Consider the following 13,820-nt stretch of genomic DNA (forward strand, 5'->3'; position numbering starts at 1 on the left):
AACATACAATACTCAAGACAGCTCATCACATTTCATAGGTTAATCAAAAGCCATGGCCACTGTGTACTTTGTCTCCTTTTTTCACAGGGTAACATTTTTCTAGCTCAGAGAAAGTTAATCACTGCTGTGTGGAAATAAAGATTAATTCAGACAAACTGAGTGAGTGTAATCCTGCCAACTTAACATTCTTAAAGTAGGAATTTAAAGGACACTGTCTTCAACGGAATGCATGTGTGATTGTTTGCATGCTTCATCTTGTGCGTGAAGACCAACACGTTAAAATGAGTCCCATGTAGTAAAAGCAAGAGTTCACTGACATTTCTTCCCAGACGTTTCACTCTTTCCAATGTTGCCTGATTGTTACACAAAGAGTATTCTCACAGTTTTGGTAAGACACGATTTTCTTCTAGGCTAAAATTATTGCAGCCATGCTCTCTGGCGTAGCACTTGTCATCCTTGATCTTCTATTTGGCTGACGGTTAGTGTCGCCCAGTCACGGTTAGCCTTGCCTGTAGGTACTTCCTTGTCCAACCTCTTTAAAGAGGTGGAGGGGCCACTGGGCCACGTATCTTTTAGGTTAGATGCTCTTGTTTTCATAAGAAAATCTTAAACTCACCTTGTTCCAGTTGATATGCAAAGCATATGAATGAATCAACATATCAAAGTGTCTGCCCTTAAGCTTCATCCTTCTACTGTCTGAAAATCCTAACAGGCTTACAGTGAAGAAAAGTTGTTTTTGAGGACTGCCTAAAAGACATGCATGCTAGACGTCTATGACTACAAATCTGAAATGTCAGGCAGGTTGTTGCAGTCACTCATTCATCCTGCACCCACCACAGACCTTGTTACTCCATTACAGAACTTTTTCCTTCTCAGCATGGACTCAGCCACAAATCTTCCACAGGCAGTTATTTAACCAGATGACATGTGAGTTGAGACTTAGTTGCCACCATGGGGAATGGTGATCTAAATGCTGTCCCAAAGAAAGCCTGTGATCTCAAATGCAAAGGGAGTGTAGGTGCTTTGTGATTTGGGCAACAGTTTCCATGGAGGATATCTATACAAAGCTTCTTACAGTACTTGGTTTCCTGCTTTGTTCACAGTATCATGCTAAAGAATCAGGATTTCACTATAAGTCACACACACACACAAACTGTGCTTCTCAAAAACAAACAAACATGAACCTGGAGGGTATTATGCTAACAGAAATAAGACAGAGACAAATAACATATGATCTCACTTATATGTGGAATCTAAAAAACACTAACAAAAGCAAAAAAAGAAAAACTCATAGACACAGAACAGATTGGTGGGTTTCCAGAGGCAGGGTGAGGGATGGGGGTAAAATGGGTGAAGGAGGTCGAAAGCCAATTCCATTTATAAAATAAATAAAGCATGTGATATAATGTACAGCACAGCAACTATGGTGAATTATACTGTATTGCAGATTTGAAAGTTACTAGATTTAATTTTAAAAGTTCTCATCACAAGAAAAAAGAACCTGCAACTGTGAGTAATGATATATATCTACTAGACTTAATGTAATCATTTCAACATATACACAAGTACTGAATCATTATGTTGTATACCTGAAACTAACGTTATGTCTATTATACCTCAATTTAAAAAAAAAAAAAAAAACGGCACTTACCAAGTCCTATTCCACCTATTAACCCACCCTTCAGTACCACACCTTCTTTAATTGTCTCATCAATTCTTGTCCCATACAAACTCAAGTAGGGTAACTTTAGGCTGTAAGCTCCTTCTGGTTTTCTTGTCACTAGAGCATAGTACTGCATAAATGCAATTTAAACAAATGAATAGCTGAATGGCTACTGGAAAGTGCCCTGCCCCCAGGAGTGCCGGTTCAGAGATTTCAGGACAGGAAAAGAAGGAGGGGGGGACTGGTAATAACCGCTTCACTTTTTTTCCATTGGACCCAGAATTGTAAATGAAGGAAGTAAAGAAGATTAATCTCGGGGCAGGGGACCATAGACAGAGGTCTAAGTATGGTATTGAAGCCACAGGCCCTAGACAACAGGAGGGCACTAGGTTCCTAGGAAGTCATTTTGAGAACACAGCAAGAAGTATTGAAGCGTGACTGGAGCACTCCGTGCAGCTGCCTAGTAAGTACTAAACGTCAGCTGACGGACTGGTGGGAACGCAGTTCCATTATGTTCCCAGTTATGTTTCCTATCCAGATTCTGCTCGTAGCTGTGGTGTTTGCAGCTGGGAGAAATATGAAGAAAAGTGAATTATTAGACGAAGATCTAGAATCTACAGGCTTGTTCCATTATATACCTGCTGCTGACATCTAGCTCTGAGACCTGGACGGTTTTCTTTGGAAACTCGTGGGCTCTGCCCACTCCTCCGAGGCTTCCCAGGACCAAATTCGCCTGGGGAGGCAGAGCGACAGGCGTGGACTTGGTCTGCAAGGAACAGAAAGTGGGTGGCCTGGGAACCCAGGGAGCGGCCACGACCAAAAGCAGAAAAATAAGCAGGAGTGAGGTGAGCCTGGCCATCGGGTCTTGCCGGGTATCGGAGGCAGAACATCGCAATTGGCCAGGACAGAGGAGAAGGAACAACCTCCACGGGCGGGGCCTGGAACCGTGGGAAGGAGCGCCCACGACTCCGTTGCCAGTAGGGGCGTGGCCTAGGCGGGGCCCAGAGGCAAAGTTGGTTAAGATGGTGGGAGGAGTAAACTCAGGCAGAGGAATTATCTGAGTTAAAATCAGGAACTAGAGCACAAGGGAGAGACCTAGAGTCAGCAAAACCAGGGTGGCTCGAGGGAATAAACGGGAGGTGAAAAGATTCAGAGCCGGGACAGAAACACCTATGGGGAGGCGGAGCCACGGGGAGCGTACCAGACGCTAGTGACGTAACAGAGAGGGGCGTGGTTGAAAGTGAGGGCGCGCCCCTTCCGTGGGGCGTAGCTTTGTCCCTCACAAAGGCGTTACAAGGCTGGTCCCTCTGGAAGGAGGGTTGGACCCAGGCGGAAGGCTGGGGTGCGGCCGCTGCAGAAGCTCGGAGCGACCTAACCAGAGGTGCCATTAGGAAACAAGGCCGGAGCGGGGGTGGGGGACTGCGTAACGTGACTAGCGAAATGACGCAATTGGCGTGAGGGGCGTAGCGAAACGCAAAGGGGCGGAGTCAAGATGGCCGCGCGCAGGACCCTCTTCTTCCAGTAGCCAGCGCAGGGGTTTTCACTCAGAGAAACGTTCGGGGAAGTTTCCACGGGGATGTGGAGCGTGGACAGCAAGAGAGAATAGCTTGCTAGAGTTGCACAGGGACCTTTCCACATATACGACCACACTCTGCGACGCGTCCCGGAGTCGGAACAGCTGTTTACCTCCTTAGGATGGCCGCATTCCGGCCGGACTTCGGAATAATATTAGGAAGGGGGCAGGTAATCGTTTCTTTCCTACTTTAATCCCGTTCCTCCACGCTGAGTGTCACGGAACAGCTACACCCCCTTGGCGTTTGTCCATTTCAAAGTAGAACAGCTGTCCCAAAGGATTTGGGAGCGTGGGGTTGCAGTTCCAGAAACCGAGGTGCCTCAAGCTGGATTCATTCAGACCTGTATTGTTGATCTTTCCCCTGTATAGGGGGCTATGGAGAGATTCACAGCCACCCCCAGGGCGGAAGGTCAATAGCATAGCTGTGTCTTTGGGACAGTTCTGAGCCTTCTCTACTTCTGAATTCTTTCTTTTCTTTTTCTTTTGTACCCCGTCCCGGGAGCTGGAGGGGAAGAACCTACAATATACAAACTTTGTTCGTGGCTGTGATCCTTTGTGGTGTGAGTTAAAAGCTACTGCTCTGAGGCTATTGGGCACTTGTTTTAATAAGTGTAATTCCCCTCGTTCAATTTTGCTGAGAAAGCTTGAGAAATATGGGGAGATAACGAAGTTGTGTACACTTTAATTTGGGTAGGATTTATTCTCTCAGTGAAAACCACGTTGCCTTTTGTTTTCCTTCTTCCTTTACTTACAATCGGGCTATCTTCACTTTGCAATTTAGAGTCGTTGGAATATGAGGGAAGGTCAGAAATCAGTGATGGGAAGCTGCCCCACACTACCCTGAACATCCCTCAGAAAGGTTACTGTACTGAGCCTGCCTTGGCATCTACAGTGAACCAGAGTTCATCCCACCCACCCTTCCTCTCTTCTTTTCCGGCCCTGGTAAAGAGCTGCACTGTTCTTGAATATTTTGGAAATGAAAACCTGCGGCTTTCTAGGGCTCTTCTCCTTTACTCAAAAATTGTAGACTCCGTACCAGGACTAAAATTCGCCTAAAGGCCAAAATAGGACCAGAACTCCATTCCTGTGCCTGTGTACATATACCATGCAAAAGGCTAGCGTCACTCACAGCTGAAACAGTAAAGGTTGTGAATTGTGGCTGAAGATGAATATTTGCAAATTCTGATCGAAAGAGGGAAGTGCATTTCACCTGTCAGCAAACAGCCTGCTCATTTGTTTTGTATCTGCTTTCATTCAATAATGTTTATAACATCCTAAATTGTCAGTTTAGGTGCAGTTTCAGTACTGGGGGTTGTTTTTAGCTAGTCACCAGGTATATGATTTTTATTAGCATTCTATTACAATTGTATGACAGTGAAATGTCAGTTGTTTTAATGTTTTCTCATTTATTGTTCTTTAGCTATATAAACATAAAGAGCTACAAAAATTGGAGTATCTGTTCCATCAATTAAGTACAAGGTAAATATATTTTTTTGTAAATCACTTGAAATATGTTTATGTTTCAACCTCAGACTAGGATACTAGTGAGGCCGTTTGTGTTGGGAGATGTTATTCAGCTCAGTGGATTCCACTGGTGGGCCCTGGCCACTCTGGTGTTGCTGCTGTGTCACTGAGCACTCTGGGACTCAGGAACATAATGGGGTCCCCTCCTCTGCTCCTCACACCTGCTCCTTCTCAGTCCTGTGGAGACCCTCAGAGCAGCCTCCTTAACTCTAGCTACCCTCCCTCAGGCACAAAGCAGAGAAAAGTTGGACTAAAACTTGGTTTGTCCACCTTTAAAGAACATTCAGCCCCGGCTGGTGTAGCTCAGTGGATTGAGCGTGGTGGACCTGCGAACCAGAGGATCGCGGTTTGATTCCTGGTCAGGTCACATGCCTGGGTTGCAGGCCAGGTCCCAGCAGGGGACACATGAGAGGCAACCATACATTGATGTTTCTCTCCCTCTCTCCTTCCCTTCCCCTCTAAACATAAATAAATAAAATCTAAAAAAAAAATTTTAAAAAAAGAACATTCACCTGTATGCTTCAGGATGGGTACCTTTGTCCAGCCCCAAGATCCACTGTTCAACATTCTGAATGCCAAAGGGGCCGCTCCCTGGAAGTCCATATACTCTCTCTTTCCCTCTCCCTTCCCCTCCATCTCCTCCTTTTTCCTTCCCTTTCTGTCCCTCCCTTTGGAGTCCAGGATCCTGGCTCCTCCTAACTTGCATTGCATTTTACAAAGGGAGAGGACTCAACCAGACTCTTGAAAAAGGGGCCACCTTATTTATGCACCAGCCACCACATAATGCCTCCCGACCACCCACTGGAAACTCACTAGAATGGAGGGAGGACACGGGCTCTGCTGTGTTCCCACTGAGGAGTGTCACAAACACACAGTTAATTGCAGGAACAAGGCCTGGCCCTGATTCGGCACTAAAATGCCCAGAGGGCCCAAGGAGCCCCTCTGGACCACTGCTGGTTTCCAGATACTGCTAGCATCATTGCCTCACCATCTGCTTCCCAGTGGTTTTCACCATGACATGATAGCTCCATGACCCCTTCTCTTGGCCAGGATGCCCTGGTAGAATTTGGGTCATTTGACCCTGCCTGCCTGATACCCACCTGCCCAGATTACTGGACCTACTCGGGATCCCTGACGACCCCGCCACTCTCCGAGTCTGTCACCTGGATCATTAAGAAGCAGCCTGTCGAAGTTGATCATGATCAGGTGCGTTCTTTCCACATTTCTGTATAAGAAAATTCTAGTCTGCCCCTTCAGAACCACGCTGGGCTCCGACTTTGGGATTGGTTTTTAGCTTATTATAATGCTTATACATTTGTACTAAAATGTGCTAACTTCTTGTCTAATTTGGGCACAAAGCAGGAAATGCTTCGGTTAACCAGAGAGAAGTTAAAACATATGAAACAAGCTTTCTTCTTCCATATTTGACAAAAACAGAATCGGAAAAAAGAGCAGAAATAGAATCACAGAAATGGAGATCACATCAAGGGTTATCAGCTAGCAGGGGCAAGGGGAGAATGAGGGAAAAGATACAAGGAATAAGAAGCATAAATGGTAGGTATAAAACAGACAGGGGGAGTTTAAAGATAGTATAGGCAATGAAGAAGCCAAGGAACTTACATACATGACCCGTGGACATGAACTAAGAGGGGGGAATTGCCAAAGGGAATGGGGGTACTGTGTGTAGGGTGGCAAAAGGGGGGAAATTGGGACAAAAGCATAATCAATAAAATATATTTTTTGAAAAGAGTTCAGTTAATATTTGAAAAAACGAAACATTTTTGGTGCTGTTACAGCAGGCCTTCCTTTTTCATTTTCTGGGCTGCTGTTCTGCTCATTTCAGGATGAAGTTCCTAGGATCAAAGATGAAGTAACTCATTGTTGGCAAACGGCTAATATGTGTGGGACAGGGCCTTTGACCCCCAGTTCTTGGGTCCCAAGTGCCCAGCTGGTTTCACCACCTCCTGGTGCTCTCTTCACCACACAAGCACATCTTCCTTCTTGTCCAGTGGTGAAGGCATCCCTGCCCCAAAATAAGTTCTTCTGTGTCCAATTTTAGAGGAATGTTTGAGTTGTAAAAATGAAAGTAATTTTTTCATGCAGTGAAGCTGTTTTTCCATTGAAATGATTTATGCTTTCTGTTTTTATTTCTAGCTTGAGCAATTTCGGACCCTCCTTTTCACTTCCAAGGGGGAGAAGGAGAAAAGAATGGTGGACAACTTCCGTCCCCTTCAGCCTCTCATGAATCGCACTGTCCGCTCATCCTTCCGTCACGATTATGTGCTCAATATACAAGTGACACCCAAGCCTACGACCAGCCAAGCAAGCCCCTAAGTGCCCACTTCTAGGTGGTGTTTTGCATTAATACATACTGGCTTTTAAAAAATTAACTAAGACCATTCTAAACACCTGCATTTAATACTAATTATAAATGTGCATTTCTTGGTATGGCAGTGCTCCTTCAGTCTCTTATTGATAATGATGTTTAGTACTGAGATAGCAGCAAGAGACACAAGTTTCTCTTAGAGCAACCTGTCTGACATTTTTGAGCTGGTAAGTCACAGACACTGACAACCCAAAATGCAGGCCTTTCAGAAATAGTCACAGGGCCCATTCTGGTACTTCTTGGCTGAACATTGGCCATGGTTTTAGGTACGTTTTATTTCAAAACATGGATGAGTCTTCTTTTATAAGGCCTCCTCAATGAGCATATTTGCCCTGATCTTTAGTTATCTTACTAGTACATGATATGCTTCCTTACTTATTATCAATTTATGATATAGAACAAATATTCTGCAATCCTAGGAAAACAAGGATTTACTGATATCTGAGGATCAGGTATCTTACTTAAAGGCTTGCTCATATAGAAAGCATTTGCAGTGTAGAACATTTTAAAGATAATGCTTAAAGTGCCTAGAATTTAGAATTCTTTTATGATATGTCTACAGAAGTATTTTTCAAATGACTAAAATATAATAATCTATAGTTTATACTATTATTTTGCATTATCTGTACATTGTTTCATAGACTATGATAATATTTTGCACAATGACACAACTATTTTGGCTTCCCTTGAAAGTGTCTAAACTTTATTTTATTTCATTAGTGCAGTTCTATGCAAGGCAGGTGAACAAAATAAATCTCCCAATTTATACAGTGGCTTAGAAGACTTTTGGTACAGTAGTAGGGGGAGAAACTTGTCAGGCAGGCCAAAATCTAGATAATTCTACATACTCTGGAATCCATGCCTCTGTTGCCCTTGTTTATAAATATCTTGGAATGTTGCTAAGTGCCAATAAGCCTGTGTTCAAGCCCAATATTGCATTAACCAATAGTATTTCTGTAATTAACATGCTAGTCATCTCATCTACGAGATTCAGTTGGATAAATACGTTGTATACTTAACACTACTGAACCGTACACTGAACAAGGTTAAGATGGTAAGTTTTTGTTATGTGTATTTTACCACCATTAAAATAAATAATAATTCAGTAAGAATAAAAGAGTTGGAGTTGTATGTATAAATTTAAGGGGATATCTCTGCTCTAAAGAAGTTTAGAAGGGGGATAAAGGCATTTGCTTCTAGGGTACATGCCTTTTCTGGGAAAGGGAAAGCAAGTATACACTGGGAAATGAATATGACTTTAAAAAATGTTTTATTTATTTATCTTTCCAAAGAGGAGGGAAGAGAGGGAGAAAACAGGGAGAGAAAGATGAACAGGAGAGAGATGTGCTCTGACTAGAGCTGAACCCTCAACCCTTTGTGCTGTGGGACTATGGCCAACCACACTGGCCAGGGCCGAATACAATTTTTAAAAAGATGAATGTGGGGCCCTGGTGTATATGGCTCAGTGGATTGAGCACCAGCCTGTGAACCAAGGGGCCACAGGATGGATTCACAGTCAGAGCACATGCCTGGGTTGCGGTCCAGGTCCCCAGTAGGGGGCATGCAAGAGGCAACCACACATTGATGTTTCTTTCCCTCTTTCTCTAAAAATAAATATATAATATCTTTTATAAAAAGATGAATGTAGGGGAAAAGTTTGTATTAGCTAAATGATCTGTTTCAAACCATAATTATTTTAAAAGGGCAGACATGCAAGATATGCATTATTTTTCTCACACAGGTTTCTGTCCTAGGCCTCTTGCAAACTCTTAATACAAAATTCTATTGCAGTGAGTTTCCAAAAAGGAATGAGAAGCAATTTACAGAACACCTGACTTACCCTTATATGTTAGAGATACAAAGGATGTACAGCTGACCCTTGAGCAACATGGTTTGAAATGTGTGGGTCCACTTATACGTGATTTTTTTCAATAAATCCTTACAGCACTGTGAATGTGTTCTCTCTTATGATTTTTTTTATTTTTATTTTTGTTCAAGTACAGTTGTCTCCATTTACCCCACCATTCCTCCCCACCTCAGCCATCCCCACTTCCCACCCTTGATCCTACCCTCCTTTGGTTTTGTCCATGTGTTCTTTATAGATGTTCCTGAAATCCCTTGTCACTTTTCCCCCATTATTCCCTCCCACCTCCCCTGTGGTTACAGTCATTTTGTTCTTAATTTCAATGTCTCTGGTTATATTTTGCTTGCTTGATTTTTTTGTTGTTGATTAGGTTCCACTTATAGGTGAGATCATATGCTATTTGTCTTTCACCACCTGGCTTATTTCCCTTAGCATAATGGTCTCTGGATCCATCCATGCTGTCACAAAAGGGTAAGAGCTCCTTCTTTGTTTCTGCTGTGTGGCATTCCATCAAGGAAATGTACCATAGTTTTTTGATCCATTCATTTACCAATGGGTGCTTAGGTTGCTTCCAGCACTTGGCTACTGTAAATTGTGCTGCTATGAATACTGGGCTGCATAGGTTCTTTTGAATTGGTGTTTCAGCGTTCTTAGGGTATAGTCCCAGCAGTGGAACTGCTGGGTCAAAAGGCAGTTCCATTTTTAGTTTTCTGAGGAAATTCCATGCTGTTTTCCACAGTGGCTGCACCAGTCTGCTTTCCCACGAACAGTGTACTAGGGTTCCCTTTTCTCCACAACCTCCCCAACACTTGTTTATTGCTTTGTTTATGATAGTCATTCTGACTAGTGTGAAGTGGTATCTCATTGTGGTTTGAATTTGCATCTTTCTGATGGTTAGTGATGCTGAGCACCTTTTCATATGTCTCTGGGCCTTCTGTATGTCCTCCTTGGAGAAGTGTCTGTTCAGGTCCTTTGCCCACTTTTTAATTGGGTTGTTTGTCCTGGAGTGGAGTTGTGTGAGTTCTTTATATATTTTGATATCAAACCCTTGTCTGAGGTATCATTGGCAAATGTTTTCCCATACAGTTGGTTCTCTTTTCATTTTAATGCTGTTTTCTTTACCTATGCAGAAGCTTTTTATTTTGATGAGATCCCATGTGTTTATTCTTCCCTTTATGTCCCTTACTCTAGGGGACATATCAGTGAAAATATTGCTGTGTGGAATATCTGAGATTTTCTTGCCAATGTTCTCCTCTAGGACTTTTTTAGTGTTGCAACTTATATTTAAGTCTTTTATCCACCTCCTTTATGATTTTCTTAATATTTTATTTTCTCTAGCTTATGTTATAGTAGAATACATATATAATATACAAAATATGCATTAATCAAGTGTTTATGTTATCAGGGCTTCCAGTCAACAGTAGGCTATTAGTGGTTAAGTTTTGGGGGAGTCAAAAGTTACACACAGATTTTTGACTGTGCAGGATGTCGGTGCCCCAACCCCTGCATTGTTCAAAGGTTAGCTGCTCAGGGTGGGGCAAAAGTAGGTTTACAATTGTTCATAGGGAAAATAATACAATAATAAATAAATAATAATACAAAAATCAACTGTGTTTTATGTACTCACAGCTATAAAACTACTTTTGTCCCACCTGTATTTACAGGATGTTTCTCAGTTGCCACTTCTGATTTACTTATACCTCATGTTCTGGTATAATTATTAATAGCACCCTCTTTCACTCTCAACCATGTCTTGGTTTGCATGATAAATTCTTGGTCACTTTCCCGGCAGAGAATATGGAAACTTCCTTGGGGGTGTGTGGTTTCATGTCATCTGCCCCCCAAAGGGATAATATAGATTCCCTGGCTACTGATACACCCTCGCAGGAAACTTTTAATGTGTTTTATGCCTCCAAAAGTATTTTACTTGTACCTTCCTAGACCCTGAGGGGGAAAACGGGCTTGAGATCTGTCAAAGGGCTTGAGAAAGAATTTTGTATTTAAATTGCTGCTCATCTTTATTGAATAATACTAGATGAGTAAAAACAATTCCTTTCTCATATTAATATTTATTTAATAACTTTTTCTTACTATTATTTGTTTTGTAAGATGTCTGCAAAATTAGTGAGACATCCTTTAACATGTAGATCAGAAAGTAACTACAAAACTCATAAGGAATTCACTAGAGAAGCAGGAAAGGAAAGAGCCACCTGCTCCTCCTCAGCTCACCTTGTTCTGTGAAACCAGGGCACGGTCTGCTGACATAACCAGTAGGGCAAGCTGCCAGCTCTTTTCTCCTTTCCCAGGGCTACCTGGTTCAGAGTAATGTTGGCTATTGTAAAACCAGGCATCCACCTGAAAACAAGTTTAGGAAGCTGTCTTTCTGGGAGACACATTCTTTGGCACGATATTAGGAAAAATACAGTATTACAATCACTTTAGGTATTTTTCTGTGTCACTGGAAGAATCAACATGATTTACTCGATACCTATTATACTTAATGTTTTACTCCCTTTAATTCAACTTTGTTGGTTAAGTTTTTTTCATATAAGATTTTATTGATCAAAATGGATATAGTTCATTTAAGTGAATATGCTCTCATTTTATCATATAATTAGTACATGTAAATATACCAGCTATGTTACAGATAAATAGTAATGTGCCCTTGTATTTATGGACTTAGTGTTTGTGTACCACCTCCCCTAAGGTGATAATGGTATTAGGATTCAGAGCCTTTGAGGAGTGATTAGATCATGAGGATGGAGACCTTATGACAGGATTAGTGCCCTTTTAAAGGAGACCCCAAAGAGCTTTCTCACTCCTTGCACCATGTGAGGACAGAGCAAGAAGATAGCTGTCTATGAATCAGTAAGGAGGCACTTAGCAGGCGCCGTATCTGTTGGTAACTTGATCTTAGACTTCCCAGCTAGAACTGTGAGAAATAAATTGTGGTTATTTATAAACCACCAGTCTTTGGTATATTGTTATGGCAGCCAGAACTGACTAAGATGTTGTCAGTATATGTGCACTTTTATTCCTGTTTTTTAAATTCAACCAGTCTTCAGAAATGTAGTAATTTTGTTTGGGTTCCTGGTGGGCATATCAGCTCTGCCACCAGTCATTCTCAAACTACCAGCAGTTGTGTTGCTTTGAACTTACCACTATACAAAAGAATCAAGTAATAAAAACTGTCACTGGATAGTTTTTTCCTCCAAAGAAAACTTTTCATCAATTTTTACAAATCAACATTTTTCATATTAATATGCATTCATAAGTACTTTTATCTTGCTATTTTTAAGTTATAACATAATCTGGAAAAGTATATAAGGCCCCTGGCATAGCAATGAGGGTTGGAGAGACTTGAGATTCCATTGCATGTCTTTGAATAAATATAGTACTGAAATTAATCATAGGTAAGGAATGAAACTTTATTTACTTATTTTCAGAGAAAGGGTAAAGGAGAGAGAAAGAGAGGGAGAGAAATGTCACTGTGATTGAATCAATTGCCTCTCACATGCCCCCAGCCCAGGCATGTGCCCTGACTGGGAATTGAACCAGCAACGGTTCAGTTTTTAGGCCGAAACTCAATCCACTGAGCCACATCAGCCAGGGCAGGAATGAAATTTTCTTTCCTGAGGATTTCTGCATTGACCATTGAGTGAATCCTATAACCATTGTCCTACTAGAGCAAGAAATCTAATTGAAAGAGTCCAAGCCTGGCATTCAGAAAGTAGACATTTTTTTCTTGCTATCCTGTTATGCTTACAGTAAACAAAAATACATTTAGGGATTATTCTTTGGTCACTTTATAATAACTAAGACTTTAGTAATAGCATCATCTACTACATTATTTATATGAGTAAAATATTTTCTTTTTTAGATAATCAGCTATTTTCTACTGACAATATAAGTCAAAAATTTAGGCATTTTCCCATAGAAGGGGCATAAACTGAAATATACACATGAGAATAAGTATATGTATTTCAAGCACCAAGGAAAATAGGAAATATATGTTATAAGATCACCTTGTTTTATTTATTGGACTATCATAGCAGAATGTATCTTTGCATTAAATTTTTACATTACTTTTATCTCATGGTCTATCAATTCAAACAGTGGTAACTATAGTTTTGAAATGGAATTGGCTTTTTAAATTAGGAGTACCTTCCTAGAAGACATTCTTTCTTATTATTATTACCTGAAAGTTTGGTGCAGTTTATAAGAAGTGTTACAGATGTTTTCAGAATGACAGTGATTCTCAGCCTAAGTCCTGGTCACAGGAAATAGCAAAATTGGTGATTTGCACAGCCTACATTCTGTGCCAATCAGGGCATTCTCTAGTTTGGGACTATAACTTTGAAGTCTCTACCTTTAAGGAGTTTAAGATTTAGTGCAAGAAGCAGACTTTTGAAAGCAACAAAGTGCAATATAGTGTGTGTGATAAGTGTTATGAAAGGTGAAATACCTATGCTGGGAGCTCAGGCAGGCTGAATACCTAACTCACACTGTTGAGAGGGTCAGAAGTTTTCACGATGATGATATAACAACGAATGTGTCAAGGGCAGTAACTATTGCCAGGCATTATGCCAACACGCAGCATGCCTTTGGAAGTATTATTACTATCTTGATTTTTACAGATGAGAAAGCTGGGGACTAGACATTAAGGAATTTACTCAAGATCAGAGAGCCAAGGCTTGAATTTCCTAGTCCATTGAAGTCCAAGGCCTAAGTCTCTAGTTACTGATGCACTGAGCTGAACAAAATTAATTTGCAGGTGTGTTGCGCCAAGTGGCTCTGTAAGAGGGTGTAA

The 13,820-nt window shown here is 41.4% G+C and overlaps 1 long non-coding RNA gene across 1 annotated transcript; it reads left to right on the top strand.

Annotated features, from left to right (window-relative positions):
- The first annotated feature begins 4,642 nt into the window (after positions 1-4,642).
- LOC118993797 (uncharacterized) lies at positions 4,643-8,266 on the top strand. Its single transcript, XR_005067946.1, has 3 exons — positions 4,643-4,715; positions 5,811-5,966; positions 6,915-8,266. It is a non-coding gene; the product is annotated as an uncharacterized LOC118993797 (long non-coding RNA).
- The last annotated feature ends 5,554 nt before the right edge of the window (positions 8,267-13,820 follow it).

This window comes from Sturnira hondurensis, unplaced genomic scaffold (assembly GCF_014824575.4).
Source record: "Sturnira hondurensis isolate 20B ecotype Veracruz unplaced genomic scaffold, ASM1482457v3 Scaffold0008905, whole genome shotgun sequence".
Classification (NCBI taxonomy): Eukaryota; Metazoa; Chordata; class Mammalia; order Chiroptera; family Phyllostomidae; genus Sturnira; species Sturnira hondurensis.